Source organism: Gorilla gorilla, chromosome X (assembly GCF_029281585.2).
Source record: "Gorilla gorilla gorilla isolate KB3781 chromosome X, NHGRI_mGorGor1-v2.1_pri, whole genome shotgun sequence".
Classification (NCBI taxonomy): Eukaryota; Metazoa; Chordata; class Mammalia; order Primates; family Hominidae; genus Gorilla; species Gorilla gorilla.
Window position 1 is genome coordinate 165,433,596 of NC_073247.2, and position 9,878 is coordinate 165,443,473.

The following is a 9,878-nucleotide window of genomic DNA, read 5'->3' on the forward strand; positions in this document are numbered from 1 at the left end:
AGAATCACTTGAACTTGAGGTTTCAGTGAGCTGAGATTGTGCCCCTGCACTCCAGCCTGGGCAACAGAGTGAGACTCTGTCAAAAAATAAAAATAAAAAAAAAAAGAATATGGAAAAGTTGAACAAACTTGATTTAGTGGACACCCAAAAACTACAGACCACACATTGTTTTCAAGTTCACCTTGGACATTTACTAACACTCACCACGTCCTAGGCTGCAAAGCAAGACTCAACAGATAGCAAAAGAACTTGCATCACACCAGCCATGTTCTTGATGCAACAGAATAAAGGCATAAATTGGCAACCAAACTAAAATTAAGGGCTCCCCTATGTTTGGAAATTTAAAGATACACTACTGGCCAGGCACAGTGGCTCACACCTATAATCCCAGAACTTTGGGAGGCCAAGGCAGGAGGATCCCTGGAGCCCAGGAGTTCAAGACCAGCCTGGGCAACATAGTGAGACCCCCCCATCTCTATAAAACTAAATTAAATTATTTTTTAAATTAAGAAAATAAAAAATAATGCACTGGTCCGAGAAGAATTAGAATGAAAATCTAAAAGCATTTAGAACCGAACAATGAAAACTATGTACAAAAGCTTAAGCCATGTAGCCCAAGCAGTACTATGAGGAAATTAAAAAAGAAAAAAAAAGTGTGGCCAGGCGCGGTGGCTCACGCCTGTAATCCCAGCACCTCGGGAGGCCAAGGTGAGCGGATCACCTGAGGTCAGGAGTTAGAGACCATCCTGGCCAACATGACGAAACCCCATCTCTACTAAAAATACAAAAATTAGCTGGACGTGGTGGTGGGTGCCTGTAATCCCAGCTACCTGGGAGGCTGAGGCAGGAGAATTGCTCGAAACTGGAAGGCGGAGGTTGCAGTGAGCCAAGATTGTACTGCTGCACTCCAGCCTGGGCGAGAAGAGCGAAACTCCATCTCAAAAAAAAAAAAGTATAAAAAATAAAAATAATATTATGAAGTACAGAGGGATCTCCCTGCAGGCACCACTGAGAGCTGAAACATTGGGGCACCTGGGGGCGAAAGACATGAGTGGGAACAACTTCAGCCCTTGCTTCTCCAAACACCGCTAAAAGGAATGCAAAGGGATTGCAGATGTAAAAGGGAAGAGTTCACAGCAGAGAGTGAGAGGAGCGCCTGCCAGGAACATCACAGAAGCTGGAAAACAAGTGGGGGAGTGATGACTGATTCAAGGGACCAGCGTGAACTTGGAAAAAAGTGGTGGGAGGCACCAAGGGCACGTGCCCACAGAGGAAAGGCCACGTGAGGCCACCACCCAGATGAGAGGCCTTGGAAGAAACCAACCCTGCTGGCACCGTGATCCTGGGCTTCCAGCCTGCAGGACTGTCAGACCATTATGGTGTTAGACCAACACTGTAAAGAAAGAAGTAGTGATAGCACACATGGTTGTCTCACTCCAGTTCTAAAAGGGGGAAGGATGCTGGGCGCGGTGGTCTCCAGAAGGCCCTTCCATGTTTCTCTGTGGCACCCGCAGCACCTGGATGTCAGCACTGGGAGAAACCGCCTCCACATTCATCTGTAAAATCCAAGCATCAGTGAGCTCAACTCTCCCGCTTTCTCAGCTCTCTGTTTCCATTAGGTTTGGTTGATCCGGGCCAGGGCCAGCATCAGAGGCAAACCCAAAGCTGTTCTCTGTGGACTGACCTCTTCTGCCTTCTCTTACGTGTCTGCCATGTCCACTAGCCTGTGAGCTTCAGGAGACAAAGGAGCATGTTTCTTCTTCCTGATACCCCCGAAACTTGCACAGTACATGCTATCAAATGCAGATTCAATGAGGGCTCTTTGCATTACAATTTTGAAAAAGAATCATGAACTATGATTTAGCGTCTCTTCCCATCAGAACCCAGGCCCATAGAGCAATTGCCTTTACCTGTGATGCACACCTCCTACCTGTTCTCACCCCAACCCGGCATCTCTGTCTTGCAGACCAAACACAAAACTCATTGCCATCCCTCTTCAACCTGGCTTCCTTTCTGACTTCCCTTCAGGTTCCCCAGGCAGAACCATGGGGATCATCTGACCCTCTGTCTCCCTCATCCTTCCCTAACCCACCAGCCCGTGTCCTACTGACTCAGTCCCCAAAGTCCCTCTCGCTCCCCACTGGATCCTCAGTGTCTGGTAGTACAGTGCCTGACGTGGGAGGTACACAGCGACCACTAGGTGAATACAAGAATGATGTGATTGAGGGTGTTTTCGGTCTCATATGCTGCCCATGCTCGGTGACGCAGTAAATCATCATCTGTTTGGAACGGTCTAAGTCTCCAGCCAGAAAGGAGGGAGAAGGCACCATGTGACCCTGCATCTCCCTTGCCAGTGCTCTGATTTGACGTTCTGGAAGAGTAGTCTTTATGCCGGGGCACATGCTCCCCTGAGGATTATGAAGCCTGTCCAGGAGGGGCTCAGCATGGATGGTCCCAAGGAGCCAATGTCCCGCCTCAGCTTGTACAGGGTCTCTAACCTAACCTGCCTTTCCCAGAAACCTGACCCCAGTTGACAAGAGCAGGATGTTGCACCGTGATACGTCGTGGGGTCAAAGGCTACCAGGCACCAGGAAAAGAAGCCATTTGAAATACTGCCTCCTTTCACCAACCTGACATCTCCACCTCTGCATTTCAGGAAAAGAAATACATCCAAAAGAATTTTCCCTTCACATTTAATAATTACAAAAATTGTGTTATTTTCCTCAATTACATGCTAGGAAAACTTGTAGGAATTTTGCCATCTCGAATAACTGTTTTAACACTTAGGGGAAAAAAAGTAGTGGGAGGCAGCCAGTGGCAAAGTTGGGTTTGCACAAGAATTGGAGGCACCAGATAACTCCGAAACAATGTGTGTGTATGTGTTGGGGAGTGCAGAACAAGATGATTTATTGGAAGTCTCTATAAGAAGCTGCTGTCCTTGCACTGGCTATGCAGATTAAAAAAGAAAAAAAGAAAACAAAGAAGATGCTAGATGCCCATATCTCTGCCCCACTTTGTACAGAAGACCAGAGATAGAACAGAAGGTCTGTGGAGATGCAAATTAAAGCCACAGTAAAATACCCTTTTTTTTTTTTTTTTTTTTGAGACGGAGTCTCACTCTATCACCCAGGCTAGAGTGCAATGGCACAATCTCAGCTCACTGCAACCTCTACCTCCCAGGTTCAAGCAATTCTCCTGCTTCAGCTTCCCAAGTAGCTGGAATTACAGGTGCATGCCACCACACCTGGCTAATTTTTGTATTTTTAGTAGAGACAGGGTTTTATCACGTTGGTCAGGCTGGTCTCAAACTCCTGACCTCAGGTGACCCACCCACGTTGGCCTCCCAAAGTGCTGGGATTACAGGCATGAGCCCCCGCACCCAGCCCACAGTGAAGTATCTTTTTGCATCCACTGATTGGCAGAAATGTAAAGTCTGACAATACCAAGTGTTGGCAGTACTACAGAGCAGCAGGAACTCACACTTCCCTGGGGCAGGCAAACTGGGACAACCACTTTGGAAAACAGTAAGCATTATTCAGTATAGTTGAAGATGTGCACATTTAGAAGCTAACAATTTCACTCCTAGACACCAGATTGCATGTACAAAATCGCTCACAGCATCATTGTTTATAATGCTTAAAATAATGTTTAAATGTTTTTTAATAGGCAGAAGCAACCCAAGTGTCCATTAGCAGAAGAACAGATAAAAGATCTATGTTAGAGTCATACAATGAAACAGTATACAGCAATAGAAATGTCCCAGAGTCAGACCATAGAAGTCTAAAAAATAAATAAATGAATAAACTACGGTTATGTGCATCAACTTGGATGTCTGTCACAAATGTCATGTGGAGTGAAAACAGCAGGTTATAGAAAAATATATCCAGTATGATTCCACTTATAGGGAAGTTAAAAAAAATAATGCTGCAGGATTTGAACAACACTCTAGACCAGGGGTCCCCAACCCCAGGCCACTGACCAGTACGAGTCTGTGGCCTGTTAGGAACCGGGCTGCAGAGCAGGAGGTGACTGGTGGGCAAGCAAGCATTCCCGCCTGAGCTCCGTCTCCTGGCAGATCAGCAGCGGCATTAGATTCTCATAGGAGCACGAACCCTATCATGAACTGCGAATGTGTGGGATCGAGGTTGTGCCTGATGATCTGAGGTGGAACAGTTTCATCCTGAAACCATACCCCCCAACCCTCCATCCATGGAAAGATTATCTTCCACGAAACTGGTCCTTGGTGCCAAAAAGATTGGGGACCACTGCTCTAGAGCAAATGGACCTAGCAGACATACACAGAATGTTCCATCCACCAGCAGCAGAATTCGCTTTCTTCCGAGCTGCACATGGGGTAGTCTCCAGGATAGACCATATGTCAGGCCACAAAACAAGTCTTAACAAATTCAAGAAGATCAAATCACATTAACCATCTTTCCCAACCGCAAACAAGAGATCACTAAGAGAAAGCAAACTGGAAAACTCACAGATTTGTGGAAATACACAACACCCTCCTGAACAACCAATGGGTCAAAGAAGAAATCAAAAGGGAAACAAACAAACAAAAAAATCTCTTGAGACAAATGAACATGGAAACACAACATACAAAATGCAGTGTGCAGCAAAGCAATTCCGAGAGGGAAGTTTAGAGCCTTAAATGCCTCCATTAAGAAATAAGAAAGAGGCTGGGCATGGTGGCTCACGTCTATAATCCCAGCACTTTGGGAGGCCAAGGTTGGTGGGTCACTTGAGGCCAGAAGTTCAAGACCAGCCTGAGCAACATGGCGAAAACCCGTCTCTACTAAAAATACAAAAATTAGTGGGCGTGGTGGCACATGCCCGTAGTCCCAGCTACTTGGGAGGCTGAGGCACGAGAGTCACTGGAAAAAAAAAAAAAAAGAAAAAAGAAGTAAGAAAGATCTCAAATAAACAACCTAACTTTACACACCAAGGAACTAGAAAAGGAAGAACAAAATAAGCCCAAAGTCAGCAGAAAGAAGGAAAGAACAAAGATCAAAGCAGAAATACACGAAATAGAGACTAGAAAAATAACAGAAAACATCAATGAAACTAAGAGTTGGGATTTTTTTTTAAGATAAAATCAACAAACCTCTAGCTAGACCAACTAAGAAGAGATAAGACTCAAATAAATCAATCAGAAATGAGACATTACAACTGATACCACAGAAATGCAAAGGATCGTAAGAAACTACTATGAATAGGCCGGGCGCGGTGGCTCAAGCCTGTAATCCCAGCACTTTGGGAGGCCGAGGCGGGTGGATCATGAAGTCAGGAAATCAAGACCAGCCTGGCTAACATGGTGAAACCCTGTCCCCGCTAAAAATACAAAAAATTAGCTGGGCGTGGTGGCAGGCGCCTGTAGTCCCAGCTACTCGGGAGGCTGAGGCAGGAGAATGGCATGAACCCGGGAGGCAGAGCTTGCAGTGAGCTGAGATCGTGCCACTGCACTCCAGCCTGGGCAACAGAGTGAGACTTCGTCTCAAAAAAAAAAAAAAAAAAAAGAAACTACTATGAATAATTATACTCCAACAAATTGGGTATCCTAGAAAAAATGGATACATTCCTAGGCACATCCAACCTACCAAGACTGACTTAAGAAGAAATAGAAAATCTGAACAGACCAATAATGAGTAAGGAGATTGGACAAGTAATAGAGTCTCTCATCAAAGAAAAGCTCAGGGCCTGATGGCTTCATTGGTAAATTCTACCAAACAGTTAAACAACTAATACCTATCCTTCTCAAACTCTTCCAAAAAACTAAAGAGGAGGGAACGCTTCCAAACTCATTTAATAAGGTCAGAAAATTCCCTGATATCAAAGCCGGACAAGAACACTAAAAGAAAAAAAGCTACAGGCCAATATCCCTGATGAACACAGGTGCAAAAATCTTCAACAAAATACTAGCAAACCGAATTCAGTAGCACATTAAAAGGATCATTCACCATGAGCAAGTAGAATTTATCCCTGGGATACAAGGGTGATTGAATATGCACCACATTAACAGAATGGAGAATAAAATCATTTCTCAATTGATGCAGAAAAAGCATTTGACAAAATTTAACATTCTTTCATGATTTAAAAAAAAAATTAGCTCTTGGCCAGGTGCAGTGGCTCATGCCTGTAATCCCAGCACTTTGGGATGCCGAGGCAGGAGGATCTCTTGAGCCCAGGAGTTCAGACCAGCCTGGGCAACATAGCAAGACACCTCTACAAAAAAAAATTTTTTTAATTAACCAATCATGGTGGTGTGTGCCTGTAGTCCCAGCTACTCTGGAAGCTTGAGCCCTGGAGTTCGAGGCTACTGTGAGCCAGGATCATACCACTGCACTCCAGTCTGGGTGACAGAGCAAGACCCTGTCTCAAACAAACAAACAAATACAAATTAGCCAGGTACATTGGTGCGTGCCTGTAGTTCCAGCACTTTGGGAGGCCAAGGCAGGAGGATCACTTGGGCCCAGGAGTTTAAGACCAGCCTGGGCAACATAGGCCCTGTCTCTACCAAAAAAACAAAATTAAAAAGAAACTCTCAACAAATTAGGTATAGAAGGAATATACCTCAACATCATAAAGGCCATATATGACAAGCCCACAGCTAACATCATACTCAATGGTGAAAAGCTGAAAGCTCTTCCTTTAAGATCAGGAGCAAGACAAGGATGCCCACTCTCACCACTTCTACTCAGCATAGTCCTGGAAGGCCTAGCCACAGCAATGAGGAAAGAAAAAAAAAAAACACTTAAAAACCCAAATTAGGCCAGGCTCGGTGGCTCACACATATAATCCCAGCACTTTAGGAGGCCGAGGTAGGCAGATCACCTGAGGTCAGGAGTTCGAGACCAGCCTGGCTAACATGGTGAAACCCCATCTCTACTAAAAATACAGTAATTAGCCAGGTGTGGTGGTGCATGCCTGCAATCCCAGCTACTTGGGAGCCTGAGGCAGGAGAATCACTTGAACTTGAGAGGCGGAGGTTGCAGTGAGCCGAGATCACACTACTGCACTCCAGCCTGGACAACAGAGTGACACTTCGTAAAAAAAAAAAAAAAAAAAAAAAAAGAAAGAGAGAGAGAGAGATTAAATTGTCTCTGTTTGCAGATCACACAATCCTGTATGCAGAAAACCCTAAAGACTCCACCGAAAAATTGTTAGAATTCAGTCAAGGTACAGGATACAAAATCAGCATACAAAAATTAATAGCTTTTATTTTTTATTTTTTATTTTTTTTGAGACAGAATCTTGCTCTATCACCCCACCTGGAGTACAGTGGCTCCATCACAGTTCACTGCAGCCTTGACCTCCTGGGCTCCTCCTACCTCAGCTTCCTGAGTAGCTGAGACTACAAATGTGCACCATCATGCCTGACTAATTAGTATTATTATTATTGCTATTATTGAGACAGAGTCTTGTTTAGTTGCCTGGGCTGGTCTTGAATTTCTGGGCTCAAGTGATCCTCCTGCCTTGGCCTCCCAAAGTGCTGGAATTACATGTGTGAGCCGTCATGCCTCACCTAGTAGCATTTCTATATGCTATATGCTAACAATGCACTATCTTTTTTTTTTTTTTTTTTTGAAACAGAGTCTCTGTCGCCCAGGCTGGAGTGCAGTGGCACTATCTCGGCTCACTGCAAGCTCCGCCTCCTGGGTTCACGCCATTCTCCTGTCTCAGCCTCTCTGAGTAGCTGGGACTACAGGCGCCCGCCACCATGCCCTGCTAATTTTTTGTATTTTTAGTAGAGACAGGGTTTCACCGTGGTCTCGATCTCCTGACCTTGTGATCCGCCCACCTCGGCCTCCCAAAGTGCTGGGATTACAAGCGTGAGCCACTGCGCCCAGCCAATGCACTTTCTTTTTTTTTTTTTTAATTTATTTATTTTTTTTTTATTTTTTATTTTTTATTGATCATTCTTGGGTGTTTCTCGCAGAGGGGGATTTGGCAGGGTTACAGGACAATAGTGGAGGGAAGGTCAGCAGATAAACAAGTGAACAAAGTTCTCTGGTTTTCCTAGGCAGAGGACCCTGCGGCCTTCCGCAGTGTTTGTGTCCCTGGGTACTTGAGATTAGGGAGTGGTGATGGCTCTTAACGAGCATGCTGCCTTCAAGCATCTGTTTAACAAAGCACATCTTGCACCGCCCTTAATCCATTCAACCCTGAGTGGATACAGCACGTTTCAGAGAGCACAGGGTTGGGGGTAGGGTCACAGATCAACAGGATCCCAAGGCAGAAGAATTTTTTCTTAGTACAGAACAAAATGAAAAGTCTCCCATGTCTACCTCTTTCTACACAGACACGGCAACCATCCGATTTCTCAATCTTTTCCCCACCTTTCCCCCCTTTCCATTCCACAAAACCGCCATTGTCATCATGGCCCGTTCTCAATGAGCTGTTGGGTACACCTCCCAGACGGGGTGGTGGCCGGGCAGAGGGGCTCCTCACTTCCCAGTAGGGGCGGCCGGGCAGAGGCATCCCTCACCTCCGGGATGGGGCGGCTGGCCAGGTGGGGGGCTGAACCCCCACCTCCCTCCCGGACGGGGCGGCTGGCCGGCGGGGGGCTGACCCCCCCACCTCCCTCCCGGACAGGGCGGCAGGCTGGGCGGTGGGCTGACCCCCCACCTCCCTCCCGGACGGGGCGGCTGGCCGGGCTGAGGGGCTCCTCACTTCCCAGTAGGGGCGGCCGGGCAGAGGCGCCCCTCACCTCCCGGACGGGGCGGCTGGCCGGGCGGGGGGCTGACCCCCCCACCTCCCTCCCGGACAGGGCGGCTGGCCGGGCGGGGGGCTGACCCCCCCACCTCCCTTCCGGACGGAGCGGCTGGCCGGGCAGAGGGGCTCCTCACTTCCCAGTAGGGGCGGCCGGGCAGAGGCGCCCCTCACCTCCACGACAGGACGGCTGGCCGGGCGGGGGGCTGACCCCCCCACCTCCCTCCCAGACTGGGCGGCTGGCGGGGCGGGGGGGCTCCTCACTTCCCAGTAGGGGCGGCTGGGCAGAGGTGCCCCTCACCTCCCGGACGGGGCGGCTGGCCAGGCGGGGGGCTAACCCCCCCACCTCCCTCCCGGACGGGGCGGCTGGCCGGGCGGGGGGCTGACCCCCCCACCTCCCTCCACGACGGAGCGGCTGGCCGGGCAGAGGGGCTCCTCACTTCCCAGTAGGGGCGGCCGGGCAGAGGCGCCCCTCACCTCTCGGACCGGGTGGCCGGCCAGGCGGGGGGCTAACCCCCCCACCTCCCTTCCGGACGGGGCGGCTGGCCGGGCGGGGGGCTGACCCCCCCACCTCCCTCCCGGACGGGGCGGCTGGCCGGGCGGGGGGCTGACCCCCCCACCTCCCTCCCGGACGGGGCGGCTGGCCGGGCGGGGGGCTGGCCCCCCCACCTCCCTCCCGGACGGGGCGGCTGGCCGGGCGGGGGGCTGGCCCCCCCACCTCCCTCCCGGACGGGGCGGCTGGCCGGGCGGGGGGCTGACCCCCCCACCTCCCTCCCGGACGAGGTGGCTGCCGGGCGGAGACGCTCATCACTTCCCAGACGGGGTGGCTGCTGGGCGGAGGGGCTCCTCACTTCTCGGGCGGGGCGGTTGCCAGGCAGAGGGTCTCCTCACTTCTCAGACGGGGCGGCCGGGCAGAGACGCTCCTCACATCCCGGACGGGGTGGCAGGGCAGAGGTGCTCCCCACATCTCAGACGATGGGCGGCCGGGCAGAGACGCTCCTCACTTCCCAGATGTGATGGCGGCCGGGAAGAGGCGCTCCTCGTTTCCTAGATGGGATGGCGGCCGGGCAGAGACGCTCCTCACTTTCCAGACTGGGCAGCCAGGCAGAGGGGCTCCTCACATCCCGGACGATGGGCGGCCAGGCGGAGACGCTCCTCACTTC